This window comes from Lagenorhynchus albirostris, chromosome 4 (assembly GCF_949774975.1).
Source record: "Lagenorhynchus albirostris chromosome 4, mLagAlb1.1, whole genome shotgun sequence".
NCBI classification, from domain to species: domain Eukaryota; kingdom Metazoa; phylum Chordata; class Mammalia; order Artiodactyla; family Delphinidae; genus Lagenorhynchus; species Lagenorhynchus albirostris.
In genome coordinates, this window is record NC_083098.1 from 10497074 (window position 1) to 10514488 (window position 17415).

The 17415-nt window shown below is 34.7% G+C and overlaps 1 protein-coding gene and 1 non-coding gene across 2 annotated transcripts in view; both read left to right on the forward strand.

The window, feature by feature from the left end:
* Positions 1–17415, forward strand: part of CCSER1 (coiled-coil serine rich protein 1) — a 1250826-nt gene that overhangs the window by 554108 nt on the left and 679303 nt on the right. The window lies entirely within an intron of this gene.
* On the forward strand, positions 3390–3462 carry TRNAW-CCA (transfer RNA tryptophan (anticodon CCA)). The gene has a single exon. It is a non-coding gene; the product is annotated as a tRNA-Trp (tRNA).

The following is a 17415-nucleotide window of genomic DNA, read 5'->3' on the forward strand; positions in this document are numbered from 1 at the left end:
TTTTTCTTCCTCTCATTTTCTCTTCTTCCACTGACCCCCTTATCCAAATCTCTCCCTGGCACTTCCTGTCTTACTGTTACTCAGTTGCTTCATTCTTGCCTTCTTTCTCATGAGCTGCTTTTTCTCTTTCACACATGTATACACTCACAAAAGCACAACCACATGCAAATGACAAAGAAACTGAGTTACCGACAAAGTCAAACTTTAGGAGTCAAATAAAATTTCTTGCTCAATAGTTTACTAAAAGTCTGAATGGAACAAGTCATTTGAACAATAGTGCAAATGAAATCTATCACTTAAGTTAGGAAAACAGTAGTTTTGATGTTTTTCATTTGTTTCAAAGGAAAATACGTACTAGAGGCAAGAGATATTTTAAAAACTTATTTAGAACCTAATGACTATCCTGCACGTACAGAATATTGTTCTTTTGTGGGACTGCTTTTGCTGTCATACATATAGCTATGGACTCTTTAATGCATTATTTGTTATTTAGCCTTTTATATAGCTATAATCTTAAAGTGCTTACATGCTGCTAATATTTACATAAATGTTCCTAATTATCACCTGCTGGTTTTTGTCTTAATCAACTCAGGCTGCTGTAACTAAATACCATAGACTGGGTGGCTTAAACAACAGATACTTATTCTCCCAGTTCTGGAGGCTGGGAAGGCCAAGATCAAGGTGCCAGCAAATTTGATTCCTTCAAAGGGCCCCTTCCTGGCATGCAGGTAGCCTCCTTCTTATTCTGTCCTCATATGACAGACAGAGAAAGAGAGAGAAAACTCTAGTTTCTTTGCCTCTTTTTAGGAGGACACTAATTCCATTATGAGGCCCCACCCTCACGACCTCATCTAACTTACTTTGGTGGTTAGACTTAAGCTTATGAATTACGGGGAGTCATTCAGTCCATAATAGTCTTATCTTTAGAATAAAATCTCTTTATTAGAAACAAAATTTCATATTTTATTTCTAATGGTATTTATAAAACATGTTATTCTAAAGCTATTAGTTTAATTTATTAAGTTTATCACCCAAATATCCAAAGAAATAAAAATGTGTTTTAACATTATTTGTTATATATAATAAATGTTATTTTTTTACTAGTGATTTGTTAATCATCTGTTTTTCTTTAAATAACATTATTGAATAACCAGATTTTTTATTTAGAAATGGATGTCTTAAAGGAAAATATATTTTCATTGACCCATTTATACCATCTTACAATTTTATACTTGAATTGGTAGAAATCAAAATCTATTCTTTGTACATCCTACTCTTTCTTTTCCTCCCAACTAGAGAGATAAAGTGCTAAAGGCCAGATAAAGTGATTGTATTTAGAAAATGTGAGGCACTAAGAAGCAAAGAAGTGGAACAAAAGTGACTTTTTTTGTAAAAAGTGAGGTAGTATTTTGAATGTAAACAACTTCCAAATCTGTTATGTTGGGCCATAGCTCATGAGGTGGTTTGGTTAATTTAAGGGTTTTCAATTTTGTGCCAATTTCATAGGTTCCAGTACTGGAATGGGAATTTGGATTTCACTTGGAACCCCAGCAGATAATACTTGCTTTTCTTTCTACACACAGCTTTGTGTGATGTATCCTCTGGTTTCCTATTACTATTTCTACATTGCTGTGACTTAAATTGGTGTCATGGAGTGATTCTTAGGCATCATTACCGCTGGCAACTGGAAGGAGCTAAAACATATAATCAGTATAAATTTTGACTAGATAGTCCCCTGAGTTTTCAACTTTGTTTAAATCCCAGGTACTGTAAGACTAAGGCAAGAAATTACACAATTCTACTCATAAATTTTAGTTCTACAGTGATTTTTCACTCTGAGAACATTTAGCTTCAAAGCAAAAATGCTACTAATGTGGTGTAATTAAAAAAAAAGAAAAAGAAAGAATTTATGTAACAATTTTGAATTCTAAACACATTCCATTATTTCTTAAAGATTTTCTTAGCATTGTTATTCAAAATATTATTTTAGGGGGGCAGTGAAGATTATCATTAGAGTTTTGTTTTCGAATCAGTATATTAGTTAATTAAGTTTCAGTGGTTTCATAAAAATATTGAGAGAAAACATGGCAAACTATATATCAGTTACTTTTCACTATCAAAATTAAGACCAGTTTTTGATAGGTGATGGGTGAGAGACTTACAAAATATGTGTTTATTTATTGATGACTGCTTTATATATGCTAATAGGCAAAAATTTCTCACAGAAAATGTCAGGTATAACTCACACTCACTACTGGAACAAAATACAGATATGTCAGTGTCATGTGAAAAACTGACTAGGAATTACAACTCTTTAATGGCAGATGAATCAATCACCAGACTGTTTTCATACTTGAAAATATTTTCATGCTTATGCTTAAGTTATTGTAGTTTTCCAACCTTTTGAGTTGTGGTGTAGCAGATAAAATGAAGCCTCAAATCATTCTCTAATCTCAAGAACATCCTGGCAGAATTACTGTGACTTGTCTATTAAATTGATTTCCTCTTAAAGAAAAGTAGGCTTTTCTTATTGTGTTAAAAAATGATTTTATCTAGTGTCTTGCCTTGTGAAGACCTTTCTTTTTATGACACAAGAGGAAAAACGTTATTTTTCCTCCCAAGTTTTTATATCTTCTTTTACTCACTAATCAATAATCTGTATTGCAAACAAAATGAAGTATAACCCCAAAAGAGTAATTTTTTGAAATGAATACAAAATAGGCAAACATTTTAATACTACCGATTGCCTTTATTTTCATTTTAAGCATATGCATAGCTGAATTTTACGATGCTTTCTGCCTTTAATAAAAGTAATTGATGGTTTACTTGTATGCTGAATCACTGTGTTGTAAGATAGGAAATCAGAATATTTACAATGCAATTTTGAAAGCTACTAATAAACCTTAGGCAAGCAACTTTCCTTAGGACACTAAAAATACTTGTGGGGTTTGGAACTGGGGTACTTTGTTGTGTCTCTTACTGTTAGTGATGATGGTTAGGTTTGTTTGTTGTTGTTTTAATAAGATTACTCAAGAACAGGACATGGTTAAATGCTTTTCCACCTTATTCCTAATATTTTTAAAGTTAGATTTTATTCAACCTAGGTGATATCTACATTGAATGGAAAAACAGTTGCTGGTATTTTCTGCATTTGTTATGTAATGATAGCTTATTGAACTGTTATGCTTTGTAATTAGAACATTTCCAGTGAAAACAAAATACATTAGAGGAGAAGCCAGAAATTGCAGTTCTCCACCTGAAATTACACTCGCATTATTTCTGTAACAGCAAAAGAGAAATTAGAACGTCTTGAGTGTATAGCTCACGTAATTAAAGGAATAATTCTAAATATTGAGAGAATGTACTCTTAAAGGTAAATGTTAGGGACTTCCCTGGTGGTCCAGTGGTTAAGACTCCACGCTTCCAATGCAGGGGGCCCGGGTTCAATCCCTGGTCAGGGAACTAGATCCCACATGCCGCAACTAAGAGCCCGCATGCTGCAACTAAAGATGCCGCATGCCGCAACTAAGACCTGACACAGCCAAGTAAATAAATAAAGTTGTTTTTTTTTTTAAAAAAGGTAAACATTAGATTGGGTGGTCAGAAACTTCAACATGCTATCGATATATGTAAAAACTTAATAACATTCATCTCTTGATCAGTGACATGAGGACTATGCTTCTTAAACACTACTTAACAAGATATGGTAAAATAAAATTTGGCAAATTATGAATGATATGACTGTCTTCAGAGTGAGAGAGTATAGGGGTACATAGTTTCGTCTTTATTTTCTAGTTAGTTCATGAGGTTTAACTTCTAATATTTATATGAGGCCAAAATCTTAAATATTAAATGATTCTAAGGTTAATTTGGACCTCAGGTAAAAAAAGTATTAAGAACATTTTAAAAAGAAATATTTTTATTACTCAGAACTAACCAAAAGAGGCCAGTCAGTTCCAATGGAGTACATTCATAATTTTTCATTTACCTCTAATCTGAAATAATGCTTTATATTTGGATTTGTTCCTTCACATTGTGACTTGAGTTTTCTATCTGATCAAAGTTATAGGTGTATTATTCCTTGGGGTGGTAATGGTTAAAAACCATCATTTGAAGTATTACTTTGTTAGAAGATCTGGTTACTAACGTTTTCATGATAATGTATGAGTCATAGAAAAATTGCATTGAGATTTATTAGATGAACTTGAGATACTTAAACGTTTTGCCATAATTATGAATCTAATACCCTGTATGCCACAACAGTATTTTGAAGTACTATACTTTGCACTTTGCTTCACAAAAATAGCTGATCTGATATACTCCTTTTTGCTAAATGCTGTCATGTCCATCTTTTTACTACATTAACATTATAAGTGCTGTTAGCCATACTGCCTAATGAAAGGTACCTCATATCAAGTCTGATTACTGCTCTAATGTTTTCCAGGCGTGCTTGGTGATGAACTTGGCATATGAAACAATTTTCTACAGTAATAAAACTAATTAAAGTAGGCAGTCATCCACATACCACTTTCTAATGATTTATAACAAGCTTATTAATCTCACCCACTCCTATCCAAAAAGTTCATTGATAGGCTTGTATGTAAGAATAAAATTCTGAGCCTTAAAAATGGATGACTAGGCTTTGTGGATTTAAGCTAAAAAACTCACAAATCACTGATCAATGTTTTAAATGAAATGTATATCTTCTAAACTCTGCCCAGATTACTTATTGACAAGATCATTTTCTATTTGAGTTCTCCTATAATGGATTTAACAAGGAAAAATGAGTCATTGTATGATAATGACTCTTCAGCACCTTGAAAACTAAAACTGAATGAACCCACTCCACATATCCTCCTGGAGATCATATAAGAATGATGAATTGAGTACTTGAGATCAAGTGATAAAAACACAGCCTGTTTTCACTCCAGAGAGTGCTAAAGTATCCTGCTCAATATGTCAAAACATAATAATAATTATTTTTTGTTAACTCTTTTCCAAAGATGCCTGATGAAACATCATAAGAATTATTATTCCATTCAGTTACAGATAGTTTGGCAATGTAGAACTATTGTTTTAGAGATAATTTTACTGTCAAAGAGATAAGGTTGTTAAATGTAGCACATGGTGAGACAATTTCTGAACTACAAATGTTAATAGTACGAAAAGATATTTGGTGGGGTTTATTCTATCTTCATTATAAGTTAATGTTTTAAAAATGTAGCTCTTTTCATTCTTAAAACTCATTACTGCTATGACACACATATGGATTTCTCCCTTAAGAATTTAAACTAGAGCTTCCCTGGTGGCGCAGTGGTTGAGAGTCCGCCTGCCGATGCAGGGGACACGGGTTCGTTTCCTGGTCCGGGAAGATCCCACATGCTGCGGAGCGGCTGGGCCCATGTGATCCACAATGGGAGAAGCCACAGCAGTGAGAGGCCCACGTACCTAAAAAAAAAAAAAAAAAAAAAAGAATTTAAACTAGAAATAACATAGATTTCAAAATTAATACAGAAGGATTGTAACAGGTTAACTGAAAATAGGCACATTTTAATGTATGGCATTAACATATTCAAAATTGTTATTTACATTCATGAATTTTTAGCTAATATTTCATAGTTCTTTAGAAAATAAGAGGTTAGATATTCTGTGCAGAGTATTTTCGTTTGCAAAACAGAATTTAAAAGTCTGACAGCTTTGGTAGGTAGAAGGTTAGTAAACCTGAGTAAAATGTCTCTCAATCTGGGATCAGCTATAACTCTGGTGGCCAGTTGCTGTTTTATGTGAGGATGACTTGGTTCTGTGCTGTGAACAGCAGTTAGGGGACAGGCGTTTGGTACAGGTTGCTTTTTTATCTAGCTGTATGGTCTTGAGAAAGTAATTTACCCAGCATGTAATTCAATATTTTCAAGAGTAAAATGTGGGAGTTAGGCAAGAGCAGTGTACTCCAAACTGGCAAAAGTGCTACTGATAGTAAGTTTGGTGTTTTAAGTAAATTTTTACTATGACAATCAAAAATACTGTAGAAGTAGAACGATTTCCCTTTTTTTTTGTTTTTTTGTTTTTAAGGCCTTTTATTCTAACAACACAGCTTTGATTTTGACTGATACACAATACAGGTTTAATAGAGATGAGGCTAGGATCAGTGTGTTAAATACTTCATATTCTACTTACAAGAAGGGTTTAGATTTTTTTTTAATGTTTATTTATTTATTTTCTTATTAGTCATCAGTTTTATACATATCTGTGTATACATGTCAATCCCAACCCCCCCACACACACACAGCTGCTTTCCCCCCTTGGTGTCCATACGTTTGTTCTCTACTTCTGTGTCTATTTCTGCCCTGCAAACTGGTTCATCTGTACCATTTTCTAGGTTCCACATATATGCATTTATATTATACAAAATTTGTTCTTCTCTTTCTGACTTACTTCACTCTGTATGACAGTCTCTGGATGCATCCACGTCTCTACAAATGACCCAATTTCGTTCCTTTTTATGGCTGAGTAATATTCCGTTGTATATATGTACCACCTCTTCTTTATCCATTTGTCTGTTGATGGGCATTTAGGTTGCTTCCATGTCCAGGCTATTGTAAATAGTGCTGCAATGAACATTGGTGTGCATGCGTCTTTTTGAATTATGGTTTTCTCTGGGTATATGCCCAGTAGTGGGATTTCTGGGTTGTATGGTAGTTCTATTTTTAGTTTTTTGAGGAACCTCCATACTGTTCTCCATGGTGGCTGTATCAATTTACATTCCCACCAACAGTGCAGGAGGGTTCCCTTTTCTCCACACCCTCTCCAGCATTTGTTGTTTGTAGATTTTCTGATGATGCCCATTCTAACTGGTGTGAGGTGATACCTCATTGTAGTTTTCATTTGCATTTCTCTAATAATTAGTGATGTTGAGCAGCTTTTCATGTGCTTCTTGGCCATCTGTATGTCTTCTTTGGAGAAATGTCTATTTAGATCTTCTGCCCACTTATGGATTGGGTTGTTTGTTTTTTTAATATAGAGCTGCTTATATATTTTATTTATTTATTTATTTATTTTCAGTACGTGGGACTCTCACTGTTGTGGCCTCTCCCATTGCGGAGCACAGGCTCTGGACGTGCAGGCTCAGCGGCCATGGCTCACGGGCCTAGCCGCTCTGCGGCATGTGGGATCTTCCCGGACCGGGGCACGAACCTGTGTCCCCTGCATCGGCAGACGGACTCTCAACCACTGCGCCACCAGGGAAGCCCTATATTTTAGAGATTAATCCATTGTCTGATGATTCATTTGCAAATATTTTCTCCCATTCTGAGGCTTGTCTTTTCGTCTTGTTTATGGTTTCCTTTGCTGTGCAAAAGCTTTGAAGTTTCATTAGGTCCCATTTGTTTACTTTTGTTTTTATTTCCCTTACTCTAGGACGTGGATCAAAAAATATCTTGCTGTGATTTATGTCATAGAGTGTTCTGCCTATGTTTTCCTCTAAGAGTTTTATAGTGCCTGGTCTTACATTTAGGTCTCTAATCCATTTTGAGTTTATTTTTGTGTTTGGTGTTAGGGAGTGTTCTAAATTCATTCTTTTACTTGTAGCTGTCCAGTTTTCCCAGCACCACTTATTGAAGAGACTGTCTTTTCTCCACTGTATATCCTTGACTCCTTTGTCATAGATTAGTTGACCATATGTTGTGGGTTTATCTTTGGGCTTTCTATCCTGTTCATTGATCTATATTTGTGTTTGTGTGCAGTACCATATTGTCTTGATTACTGTAGCTTTGTAGTATAGTCTGAAGTCAGGGAGTCTGATTCCTCTAGCACTGTTTTTTTTCCTCAAGACTACTTTGGCTATTCAGGGTCTTTTGTGTCTCCATACAAGTTTTAAGATTTTTTTGTTCTAGTTCTGTAAAAAATGCCATTGATAATTTGATAGGGATTTCATTGAATCTGTAAATTGCTTTGGGTAGTATGGTCATTTTGACAATATTGATTCTTCCAATCGAAGAACATGGTATATCTCTCCATCTGTTGGTATCATCTTTAATTTCTTTCATCAGTGTCTTATGGTTTTCTGCATACAGGTCTTTTGTTTCCTTAGCTAGGTATTCCTAGGTATTTTATTCTTTTTGTTGCAGTGGTAAATGGGAGTGTTTCCTTAATTTCACTTTCAGATTTTTCATCATTAATGTATAGGAATGCAAGAGACTTCTGTGCATTAATTTTGTATCCTGAAACTTTACCAAATTCATTGATTAGCTCTAGTAGTTTTCTGGTGGCATCTTTAGGATTCTCTATGTATAGTATCATGTTATCTGCAAACAGTGACAGCTTTACTTCTTCTTTTCTAATTTGTATTCCTTTTATATCTTTTTCTTCTCTGATTGCCGTGGCTAGTACTTCCAAAACTATGTTGAATAATAGTGGTGAGAGTGGGCATCCTTGTCTTATTCCTGATCTTAGAGGAAATGCTTTCAGTTTTTCACCATTGAGAATGATGTTTGCTGTGGGTTTGTTATATATGGCCTTTATTATGTTGAAGTAGGTTCCCTCTATGCCCACTTTTTTGAGAGTTTTTATCATAAATAAAAGCTTTTGAATTTTGTCAAAAGCTTTTTCTGCATCTATTGAGATGATCATATGGTTTTTCTCCTTCAGTTTGTTAATATGGTGTATCACATTGATTGATTCGCATATATTGAAGAATCCTTGCATCTCTGGGATAAATTCCTCTTGATCATGGTGTATGATCCTTTTAATGTGTTGTTGGATTCTGTTTGCTAGTATTTGGTTGAGGAGTTTTGCATCTATATTCATCAGTGCTATTGGTCTGTAATTTTCTTTTCTTGTACTATCTTTGTCTGGTTTTGGTATCACGGTGATGGTGGCCTCATAGAATGAGTTTGGGAGTGTTCCTTCCTCTGCAATTTTTTGGAAGAGTTTGAGAAGGATGGGTGTTAGCTCTTCTCTGAATGTTTGATACAATTCACTGGTGAAGCCATCTGGTCCTGGACTTTTGTTTGTTGGAAGATTTTAATCACAGTTTCAATTTCAGTGCTTGTGATTGGTCTGTTCATATTTTCTATTTCTTCCTGGATCTCTCTTGGAAGGTTACACCTTTCTAAGAATTTGTCCATTTTTCCAGGTTGTCCATTTTATTGGCATAGAGTTGCTTGTAGTAGTCTCTTAGGATGCTTGGTATTTCTGCCGTGTCTGTTGTAACTTCTCCTTTTTCCTTTCTAATTTTATTGATTTGAGTCCTCTCCCTCTTTTTCTTGATGAGTCTGGCTAATGGTTTATCAATATTGTTTATCTTCTCAAAGAACCAGCTTTTAGTTTTATTGATCTTTGCTATTGTTTTCTGTTTCTATTTCATTTATTTCTGCTCTGATCTTTATGATTGCTTTCCTTCTGCTAACTTTGGGTTTTGTTTGTTCTTCTTTCTCTAGTTCCTTTAGGTGTAACATTAGATTGTTTATTTGAGGTTTTTCTTGTTTCTTTAGGTAGGCTTGTATAGCTATAAACTTCCCTCTTAGAACTGCTTTTGCTGCATCCCATAGGTTTGGATCGTCATGTTTTCATTGTCATTTGTCTGTAGGTATTTTTTGATTTCCTCTTTGATTTCTTCAGTGATCTCTTATTTAGTAATGTATTGTTTAGCCTCCATGTGTTTGTAATTTATGTATTTTTCCCTATAATTCATTTCTAATCTCATAGCGATGTGGTCAGAAAAGATGCATGATATGATTTCAATTTTCTTAAATTTACTGAGGCTTGATATGTGACCCAAGATGTGATCTATCCTGGAGAATGTTCTGTGCGCTCTTGAGAAGAAAGTGTAATCTGCTGTTTTTGGATGGAATGTCCTATAAATATCAATTAAATCTATCTGGTCTATTGTGTCATTTAAAGCTTGTGTTTCCTTATTAATTTTCTGTTTGGATGATCTGTCCATTGGTGTAAGTGAGGTGTTAAAGTCCTGCACTGTTATTGCATTACTGTTGATTTCCTCTTTTATAGCTGTTAGCAGTTGCCTTATGTATTGAGGTGCTCCTGTGTTGGGTGCATATATATTTATAATTGTTATATCTTCTTGGATTGATCCCCTGATCATTCCATAGTGTCCTTCCTTGTCTCTTGTAACATTCTTTATTTTAAAGCCTATTTTATCTGATATGAGTATTGCTACTCCAGCTTTCTTTTGATTTCCATTTGCATGGAATATCTTTTTCCATCCCCTCACTTTCAGTCTGTATGTGTCCCTGGGTCTGAAGTGGGTCTCTTGTAGGCAGCATATATATGGGTCTTGTTTTTGTATCCATTCAGCAAGCCTATGTCTTTTGGTTGGAGCATTTAATCCATTCACGTATAAGGTAATTACCGATATGTATGTTCCTATGACCATTTTCTTAATTGTTTTGGGTTTGCTTTTCTAGGTCCTTTTCTTCTCTTGTGTTTCCCACTCAGAGAAGTTCCTTTAGCATTTGTTGTAGAGCTGGTTTGGTGGTGTTGAATTCTCTTAGCTTTTGCTTGTCTGTAAAGCTTTTGATTTCTCCATCGAATCTGAATGAGATCCTTGCTGGGTAGAGTAATCGTGGTTGTAGGTTCTTCCCTTTCATCACTTTAAGTATATCATGTCATTCCCTTTTGGCTTGTACAGTTTCTGCTGAGAAATCAGCTGTTAACCTTATGGGAGTTCCCTTGTATGTTATTTGTCATTTTTCCCATGCTGCTTTCAAAAATTTTTCTTTGTCTTTAATTTTTGCCAATTTGATTATTATGTGTCTCGGCGTATTTCTCCTTGGGTTTATCCTGTATGGGACTTGGTGCGCTTCCTGGACTTGGGTGGCTATTTCCTTTCCCATTTTAGGGAAGTTTTCGACTGTAATCTCTTCAAATAATTTCTCGGGTCCTTTCTCTCTCTCTTCCCCTGGGACCCCTATAATGTGAATGTTGTTGTGTTTAATGTTGTCCCAGAGGTCTCTTAGGCTGTCTTCATTTATTTTCATTCCTTTTCTTTATTTTGTTCCGCTGCAGTGAATTCCACTATTCTGTCTTCCAGGTCACTTATCTGTTCTTCTGCCTCAGTTATTCTGCTATTGATTCCTTCTAGTGTAATTTTCATTTCAGTTATTGTACTGTTTATCTCTGTTTGTTTTATAATTCTTCTAGATGTTTCTTAAGCATTTCTTTCATCTTATTGATCTTTTCCTCCATACTTTTTCCGAGGTCCTGTATCATCTTCACAATCATTATTCTGAATTCTTTTTCTGGAAGATTGCCTATCTCCATTTTATTTAGTTGTTTTTCTGGGGTTTTATCTTGTTACTTCATCTGGTACATAGCCCTCTGCCTTTTCATCTTGTCTGTCTTTCTGTGAATGTGGTTTTTGTTCCACAGGCTGCAGGACTGTAGTTCTTTTTGCTTCTGTTCTCTGCCCTCTGGTAGGTCAACAATTTCCCTTTTTAATTCCAGTTCAGTTCTTCTGAAATCAAGGTGGTACATTTTATAGCATCAAGGTGTTATAAGCCCTTAATATTTCTCTGACATTTTATTGGCGTAGCCGAGGATCTCCGTGTAGTTTTTGAGAGACAGAGAAACATGCTGCTGAATAGAAGAATGTTGCATGTAAGTCTCACTAAGAGAAGTAAATTTTTGGAAAGTTATCTCAAAGGTAATAGAAAATTAAATAAGAGCTTTAGGAAAATTTTCAGAGCTACAGCTGACCTTGTTGTGAACAGAAATCCCTGTTTGAAAAAGTCTTGGTCCAATTAGTAGGTCTAATTAATGGTACATATTAAGAGTTAACTATACATTGAATAAACTTTGGTGATGTGCTTTAATATTAATAGGAAACATGACATCGTCATAACATCCAACATTTATGTAATGGTAAATAACTAATATTTATTGAGTGCTTGCAAGGCAGGCACCCCTTCTAAGTGATTTACATATATTGACACAAATTAGTCTTAGTCACTCATTTTAATGCCTACAGCAACCACATAAATTAAGCACTAATATTTCCCTCATATTTCATATGAGGAAACTGAAGTGCCAAGATACTAAGGAATTTGAGAAAGGTCAGATAGCTAGTAAATGACAAAATTTTTAAATTCTGTAACTCTCTAATACATTTCTATTCCTTACTATCTCTATACATTTCTATTCCTTACTATTCTCCATCCTGCCACCCCTAGTAAGCCTTAGTTAACTGAGTTTTCTCATTTCTCAGCTGGAAGCTTGTTTCTTTCAACATTATGTACCCAGTGTCTGGCACAGGGTAGGCACTCAAAAAGTAATTTTTGAAAAAGAAAGAAAAGAATATATTAATTAATCAACAAATCTCTGTTATGAAAGACAACTTAAAAAATGCCTCTACACATAACCTGCTGGACTCTAAGACTTCACATCCAGCACTTTCTATTACCCCTCCCTCGCTTAGTTTTCTCCTGATAATTTGTCACCATTTCTGTTATTTATCTTGGATAATTTGAAACCAAAACAGTGTACTTTGGTGTCAAAATGTATAGGTTCAAATGGAAACTCTATTACTTATCTCTGTCCACTACTTAACTTGTGACATTAGAAGATTTATTTAAACGTCTCTGAGTTTCAGGGATTTTTAAATCTGTACAATATAGATACTAATATCTACCATATCTGTCCAGCAGAATTATTGTACTAACTAAATTAAATGTGCTTAAAACAACTAGGAATGCTTGGCATATTGTGAATTTTTTATGAAAGAGACAATATATCATCATACTGGAATATCTAGACATTGGAGCCAAAGAGACCTAATACTGTTACAGGATAGTTCTGGTAGATTGAGTGCATTATTAACACATTTAAAACATTGGTTTCTCAACACTTGATCACAAAACATAAGTTCCTAATTCAGGGTTATTGTAAGGGTTAAATGAGATAATTTATCCAGAGTTCCTTATGTACAATTAAAACAAAATAAATGTTAGCTGCTTCTTTTAGTAATAGCTCTTCTTTCCTCTAAATATTCCATACTCTTTTGGTTTAATATATTGGGGGGAAAAAGAAGACAATTCACTGCCTCATGATTGAATACATTTATTAGACTTTTTTCATGTAGTTCTCTTTAAAATATAAACACTGTTTTTGCCTGATAATGGTATAACTCAAATTATACTGTCTTGAACACTATGCTGCTTAAAGTTACTACTGTAGGAAGTAGAAAATTCAGGTCTAACAAAAGTTAATATGTTGAATGTGTATTTTACAGACACTGGCAATTGGAAGACTATGATAGGGAGAAGATTTATACTGTATCTATGTATTCATAAGTCCCTAAATAGAAAGAAACACAATTCGAGATTTTGAAAAATATATTGAGAAGATTAATTTGGAAGTAGGATGTGCATGAGTGCATGGATAGATGTATCTCTCGTTGGATGATTGCAAGTAAACCTTGCTATAAAAGTATCCAAGCAGCAAAATTTATTGTATTCAAGTTCTCCATTAAATGCCAATACATTATTGGAAATGCATTCTTGTAGAAAACTAAACCAAACCAACACACAAACAAATTAGAAAACCAAATCCATCATTCCCAAAACCAGCACCCCAGAAATTACATATTTTTCCTATATTCTGTCTCATGTTTGGGGAGGGAACAATCTGCATTGAAGTCAGGGAACTTCATGTGGGATACCATGTTTAACCAGACGGAACCTTGCATTCCTCAAGATTCCTGATCCCTTAGAGACAGGCTTAAAGGTTCTTAATTGACTTTTGAAAATTCTTTATTAAACCACATTGAATTGATTTGCAATTATGCATTTTAAAATTGTGTGCATTAATACCTTGATAAAAATTATTTCAGACAGTAGTTGAGCATTTTTCCAGAGGGCTTGGGACAAAATCTGTAATTCAGTTCCACTACTAGCAATTTAGGTAAAATACTGTTACCTATTTTCTCTAATATGATAATAGCCTCCTAATTGGTATCCTCACTTCCTGTCTTACTACTCTATCTCCTCCCCTTATTTCCCCAATCATTCTTCCAACTTTATGTAAATATTATGTCATATCCATACAAAACAAAAAACCCTTGTCTTTAAACACCTTCATTCCCTTTGTCCTTAAGATAAAGTCTAAGAAGCCCAAGTGATAAGAAGCCCAAGTGATAGGACTTATTGTACAGCATTGTCAAGTGCCATTCTGTCCCTTTGTGTTTTATACTTCGTCTGTACTAGATATCTTTTAATTCCTTGAATTTTCTGTGTTCTCTTTTACGTTAGTCCAGGCGTGTTTTGTTTTTCTTTTTTCCACAGCAAAATTATACTCATCCTTCAGATCGGAGCTTGAGCATTACTTCATCAAAAAAGACTAAATTGTCTTTCTCTAGAATCTAGTAATTCTCTTCCATAACATCATTGTACTTTAAAAATCTGTCCCTTGTGCTAAAGAGTATAACCATCCTTTTCCCAACGTGTTTGCTGCTGTATTCTCAGACCCTTGTCCAATGGCTCACATTTAGCATTCACTTGTTTCTATATACCTTACTCAGTGAAAGAGTTTTAAATTAATAAGAGTTATGAGTGCAAGGTCGCATGAGACGTTCCCTAAGGGTTTTGCATGCATTCTTACAATGTCAGATCCTACCTCATTGATCCCGTCCCCACACAGACATTCTTCCTTGATGTAGAGCCCACCAGCTGAAAAATGTCTGATACTCCCGTGAAGCTAGGGTTTGGTTGTGTGACCCAATCCTGGCCAATGGACCATAGGGAAAAAAAATCGCATTGGATGAAAAAGATACCAGCGAGGAGAAACTGTCTTCCCTAATATTAAATCAAGTTGATTGAGAACATGCATTTTGGATCTGTGTTTGCCTTCCTACAACTATGAAGGGTCAAGGCTGAGAACTAATGCCAACCCTTTGAGGATGAGTGAGAATAAAATAGAAAGTATCTGAGTCTTTGATGACGTTAGTATGCCACTGAATTAACTAAACCTGGAATCACCTATTTCTGGTCATCTTGTTGTATGAGGTAATACATATCTTTTTTGTTTAAGCCATTTATAAGTGGTAAAATTTTACTTACTGTCAAAAGCACCCTAAGATACAGATGCCCTCAGGACTTGGTCTTCCCTGAGTCCCTGTTATGTAGTTAGTGTAGAGTCACTATCGTCTGTAGTCTAGGTTGTTAACTTCTCAGTGAGGACAAGTTTCTTCTCTAACCTTTCTGTTCTCCTTTTCCAAAAGGGAGGTAGGTTAGAACCCCCCAATGTTAAGCCCAAACATTGGTGTCCTTTTGTTTCCCTTCTAATTGATCTGTAAGAATATTTCAGGTTCATGAATGATCCTCAAAATAATTCACGCAAAATGCTGAGATAAGAAAAAGTACAAATACAGTCACTTATCTGCCCTAGGGAAGTCTGAAAATTTTCCCAGACCAATGTCAAATGGAGACCAAGGGTTAAGGAGGCTCAGATTATCCATGATGACTTTATTCAAAAGTTGAAGATGAGAGGCAAATAGATGAAGGACCTTTTCCATCCAGTTAACTATATGTGAAAGGAAAAGGGGTAGGCAAAGGACATTAGGTTTTTACATATTGTTGACATTCATTCAAACGATTCTCTCAAAATAATGATGAACTATGGAGGCCCCGTGAGCATGAGACATGGTTAGGAAGACCCTTGCCGAGGAATATTTCCTCTTTACTTTATTAACATACTTTGTAAAAGTAGCCTCAATTTGCTGGTGTCAACTTTTCTACATATGTGTGATATTCAAAAGATCGTGAACTCATGGAATCCGGAACAGAAAGAATATTCCTCATGATACTTTATTCTCTATAGAAACAGACACTGAGCTCAACTCAGAAATTTCTCATTCATCAAACATGCAATGTGTAAAACTCCTTTCTAACATAAATATAACTGTGGGATCTTAGCTACCAGGGCTTCTCTGAGGCACTCTGCTCTCCTGTAAAATCTCAGTAATAACATAACCCATAGGGTTTCTGTAAAATCAAATCTCATGAAATGATGGACATAAAGCCTATGGAACTGAGTGGGGAGTCTTCCCTTATTTCTCTAGAAGTTAAATTTAGAAGATTGTGTTTCTGATAAAATAGGCAATACAAAAATTAGTTAATGTTTTTCCTTTTCTTTTGTGGCTAAGATTACTAGGGTGTTTTGTACACTTTTTTCCTGCATTCTTTTAAAAATACCTTTATATGTAATATGCAATCTTGGCTTTAAATATTAGGGAAAATTAAAATTTCTGCATTTTTCTCAGTATTCTAATAACTATTGTCAATACATATGAAATCATGTTTTTTGTTATTGCAGTATGACAGTCTTTTATTATATTTTAGTTCTGTTGATAACTTTTGTGTTTTCCTTGATCAAGTCACTTATCTTTTCTATTTCTATTTTTTATTTCAATTTACTTATGAAAGACAGGAATAATGATTGTGATGTAGCTTACAAAGAAGGTAAAATTATCTTGAAAAGAGTGGTGAAAACCCAAGCACTGTGTTAGATGCCTGATATGAGAGAGAGAGAGAGAGAGAGAAAGAGAGAAAGAAAGGAACATCTCTATTATAAAGTATTCTTCTATATGGTTTTGATACTGTGAAAGGCAGTAAAATTATTTCCTGTTTCTGATAGTTCTTGAGTATTTGGGGATTCAGGATTGTCTGTAGATTTTACATATCTATATCTATCTAAGATTTATATACCCGGAGTCTTAATTATACAGCACATTCCCTGGCCTGCCCTCATTGAATTGTTACTTAGAATACCACCAGGAGGTAGCTACTAGCATCATTAATGGAACATATTATGGGCAAAATATATTCATCCAAGGAGTTTCTGGACTAATCTAAGGAAATAAAAATCAACTTTAACTTCAGATTTCAGCCTAATGTTTCTACTAAAGCACTGAAGTCACATAGGATAGTAGATGACTAACCCCTCCATTCATTGAATTGGTATTTACTGAACTCCTCCTCTGTGAAAGTTACGGGACTACATTATTTGTGGTGTATAAAAATAAATATGGTTCCTATCCTCAAAGATCTTACATTTAACAGGTAAATTAAGCAATACAAATAACCTTGTTAAGGTTTCCTTCCTTAGTGTTGAAACACAATCAGGGAGAACAATTCCAAGACTAGTGAATTCTAACCAGATACAAAGGCCTGAGTTAAGTCAACAGCAGTGGGAATTGAAGAAAGGGAATGAATTAAAGGAATTTTGGAGGCAAAAAGAGGATTGTTTGTCCCTTGGTGATAGAATGTGAGAAAAGATGAGAAGTCAAGGCTGGGGACTTCCATTTAAGTTCCAACAGTTAAAGAGCTTGGACGTTGTCACTTGTGTTTTTACAACAAGAAAAATTTTGAACAAACTGAAAATCGACAGCTATTCTTGGGCCTATCA